Source organism: Miscanthus floridulus, chromosome 19, assembly GCF_019320115.1.
Source record: "Miscanthus floridulus cultivar M001 chromosome 19, ASM1932011v1, whole genome shotgun sequence".
NCBI classification, from domain to species: domain Eukaryota; kingdom Viridiplantae; phylum Streptophyta; class Magnoliopsida; order Poales; family Poaceae; genus Miscanthus; species Miscanthus floridulus.
The window spans coordinates 112,122,089-112,126,855 of NC_089598.1; positions in this window are offsets into that span (position 1 = coordinate 112,122,089).

Sequence of the window (4,767 nt, forward strand, 5' to 3'; positions counted from 1 at the left end):
GGTGGCGGCCAAAGACTCACAGCTTCCACCTACCTTTCGGGAAGATGACAGTCATGCTCTAGGACTGTCAAAAGATGCTAGGCCTAAGGATTCATGGCAACCCAATCACCGGGCAGTGCAGATCAGAGGGCTAGAGAGCACAAGTAGAGGCCTTCCTTGGGCATGAGCTTGGCGAGCAAGCGGCTCGCACTTCTAGAGTTCCCATCTCCTGGCTACGGGAAGAGTTCGCATAGTGCCCTAAGGAGGCAGATGAGGAGATAGTTAGGTACTACTGCAGGGCGTGGATCCTACACCTATTTGCCTATGTTCTCTTCCCCAATGGCATGGGTGACAGTGCATCCTAGATGTGGGTCCACTTCCTCAATGACTAGGACCAGGTGAGTCACTATAGCTAGGGCTCTATAGTCTTGTGTTTTCTATACCGGCAGTTGTGCGAGGGGTGTCATTGGTCTTCATCCAACCCATCACTTGGTGGATGCGTGTACCTGTTACAGATATGGATGTGGGCTCATCTTCTAGTTGGCCGTCTAGAGGTTCTGGCTCCTTGTGAGTGGTTCCAAGGTCAGCCTCCAAGACAGCAGCCGACGTGGGCATACCTTTGGGACTAGGTTAGGGTTCCGTACGCGAGGTTAGACTAGGTGTACATTGAGTTCACGAACGAGCTAGACACGCTAGACGGCGTCTAGTGTAAGTAAATTTTATTTTCTATGCTGGTTTCAAAAGGATTAGTATACCATCTAATATCTTGTTTGGACATATTGCAGGTGGAGTGGGAGCCATACGGTGGAGAGGGCGCACTTCCTTTTTAGTTGAGCAATGTTTGTGGGTTCGATGACGACTTCTATAGGATGAGGTGCCCTCTAATCTGCTTCTATGCTATCAAGTTTCACCTGCCAGATAGGGTTGCATGCCAATTTGGAGTAAGACAGCTTTGGCCTACGGCTCTGTTCTCCACTGGCGTTGACTTACACAAGTAAGTGTTTTGATATTTCAAATGTCTTGTGATGGTCCATTTCTATTAATATGGTGACATGTACATGAATTCAAGTAACGATGACATACATGTAGGTTGGATCATCAGAAGAACAAGAAGACTTTTGACTGGGAGAGACACCACCAGTCCTTCATTGAGCAATGGGAGGAGATGCACGACAACGTGAACGGCAACAATGAGCCACACATGAACCGTGAGTTTAGGCGGTACCAAGCTTGGTACTAGCGTGCAACATATTGTAGGCTAAGGGTACAGTGGACAGAAGATGACTACGCCGACATCGAGTCCTCCGATGATGAAGACACGGCGTACGACCAATCGACTCATGCAGGAAGGCAGGTGGAGGTAGGACCGATCTTGGACAGAGTGGTAAGCCAATTGCCTTATTTTTCTATGTTAAGTTGCACAACAGTACATTAGGTGTTCTTGGACCGACATTAGGAGTTATCTATTTTAGTTAGTGCCACCTTCGAAGCCGTATCACCCTTATAATACGTTAGATTCTTGTACAAAAGAAAATAAAACTTATTGCTATCTGTTCAGAAGTATTATTACTAAGAACTTTGTTGTGGGGCAATACACTCAAATGCTCAGTTGAAGAGATTGAGCGCATTCGGCCGAGAGTCAGTGATGACTACATACTTGGCTTCCTGGACGTAAGATTAAAAATATTCTTTCAAACATATCATTAATATGTTAGATTCTTTCAGTTAACATAGTTTTGTACAACAGAGGCTGTCACGTCATCTACGTCATGCGGCTGGTCATTGTGGTTACAGGATAGACACGATGCAAGACGTGTACGTTCCTTCCACAGGCAGAGGAGGCTTAGGTTCCTCTAGCCAAGCAGCTACAGGGTACTGGGGACGAGGACAAGGAAGACGATGATGATGACGAGAAGCACGAGGAGCTTGGCCCCTCTCAGCTCCATGACGCTCCCTCGACTCATCCTACACCGCCTCTAGGCACTAGGCGACACCGTCCACATGACCCTTACACTCTAGGTACGAGCGCTCTCGGTCACAAGGGTAAGGGCAAGAGTAGGAGGTAGTGAGGGATGTGGTAGTTGTTAGTATGCACTATTATGGATTTTGCATTTACTTTTTTGTAACTATTTGGGACTATATGGACATTGTGGACTATTTGGACTATGCAGGACATATTATGTTGGTTGTGATGTTCGTTGTGGTTGCATTTTGCTCCTTAGATGATTAAATGTTTGGAATATATAATGATGTCTCTGTTTGTAACTGTGGATGCTCCTAAAACAAGGGAAACTCTTGCGAATTTTTTTTCGTGAAACATTAATCATCCTACACTGCTAAAAAGGCATAAATGTAGTACACAGAGTAACTATAAATTTATTAGAACGTGTATAATCCAAACGTATCGTACATACGCTTTGTAGATAAATCTAGGGTTACCAAGCAATAGTGAACGAATCTATGCTTTTCAGACAATAAAAATAGACTTTTCAGATACAAAAACAACAGCGATTTATCACATCACTGACATAGTACTGGCATGTAAGGAAGCACAACTCCACTCTATCTCCACCATCCATCTTATGACTATTTGATCGCTGAGGTGAACAAGCACTACGGATCGCTGACAATGGCACATTGAGAGGCCTCCATTCCTCCTCTCAACCTATAAATAACCACTCACTTCCTCTCATTCACACACACAATAAGGAAGAAGAACACTCCTTAGTATTTTCTTTTGTTGCAGTACCAATGTCTAGAGGGTCGTCCAGAGGGAGAGGAAAAGGGGAAGTGAACTACCATTAGGTGGGAGGGTCCTCTTGGTCCCGATTTCTTTGAGGAAACTCTTTATGAGAGGTTTTCAGTTGAGAGCAAAAGTGATTTCACCAAAGAGGCACCACTAAGAGGATACGATGAAAGGAAAGAAGAGTGGCCAAAATGCATGCATGGTGAGGACTGCCTAGTGTAGATGTTCACTGAGGGAATAGATGGAGGTCGTCATTTTTTTAAATGCCCGCAAGCATGGGTAATTGCTATTACTATTTATTTCTTCAATATGGTTTTCTTGTATATAACTTACACAACATACTTATTATAGTCTTCCTTAGTCAAAGAAAACTATGGGTTCAGTAGGTGGGTCGATCCTCGATCTATTTATCCGCATGCGGAGTACATCTACTACCTACAGGACCGTATCTTCGATCTAGAAAGGGAAGTTAGCAGCGGTTACAAGGACGATGGATAGGACGACAACAACAATGGTGCCAATTCATAGGAGGCACTCTACAATGATCCATATTGCACCTGCCCTAACCACAAGAACAAGAGGCCTCCCCTATCACCCCCACCAACAACAACAACAACAACAGGAGGCTACTATGGAGAAGGTGCGATACAATTTGCTATGTGGCCACACTACTAGGATGACTTTATTTTTTTCACATGCCACATCTATGTGTTTGTTGTTTGGTTTAATTACCTAAGGCATATTAGGTTTAGTTGAAGGAAACTCTGTACCTAGGTTCGGTACATGTTCTCACATGCCATTTCATGTGTTGAATTATATAATGGCATATGTCGTTAGGTTTTATTTGCAGCACGTGTTCACATTTCAATACGTTCGTAACATTAAGTGAGACCATAAATAATGAAAACAACCACATAATGAAAAGTTTAATACTATGCCACATTAAACAACATAATAATATTAGAAGTACAGTGCCGACAGTACACATAGGGGTAAATGCACTTCTAAATCCTCAGTCTGAAACATACTGAGTAAGCAACTCATCATCCGAGTACCAGTCCTCTACTATAACCCTGTTGCTGTGGCTAGGCTCACCTGCATTGCTTTGACCTACCTGTCGCCTGTAGTAAGCGGCCTCTGCCTGAGTAAGAGAACGCATCGTCATCATCCTCCGCCTGTAAGCCTGCCTCTGCTAGACCGATGAGCTCGCTCAGTCTGCCAGTGTCTTCCTTAGCCTCCTCCGCCTACAAGCCCACCTCTGCTAGAGTGATGAGCTCGCTCAATCTACCAGTATCGTCCTCAGCCTCCTATGCCTGCAAGCCCACCTCTGCTAGAGCAATGAGCTCACTCAGTCTACCAATATCGTCCTCATCCTCGTCCCCCTCATTAGACAACACAATCGGTGATTGAACGGTGCGACCACCTCATGATCTATGCTCATCTAACTTCTTCTCCTCATACCTTGCATGAGCCAGCTCTGCGACATGTTCCTCGCTGCAACCAATCCCTTCATGTATGAAATGCAATCAGTTAGCAACACGATTATATTACATTTAAAATCAGGCAACAAAAAAATGCTTTCAAGCACTCACCGGCACATAATGCAACAACAAGCTCGTTCAAGACCTGCATCTGTACTCTTGTCTCCTTCCTTGCCTCATTCCTTGCCCTCTCCTCCTCTAACATCATCTGTCTCTCCAATCCCCATTTGTTAAACCCAACATCGATCGGGTTACAAATACCACGTTGTCTAGCAAACTCACGCATCTTTTCTTTGTGATGTTTAACGAATAGGTTGACGTAGTCAGGTCCATATCCCCTCTTTCGTGCAATTACTTGCCTCTTCTTCAGTTCATCCAAGAACTTAGCTTGACCATCATAGCATTCCCACCTGCATTTCCTAGTGCTCTGTTCAAATAAAAAATTCTACCATATATGTCTTAGCAAAAGAAACAAAATACGATTTTATGTTTACCACAAAAATAACCAACCTCATCATACTCAACCATATGATTGCAATAATGGCCTATTCCAAGCTCCAA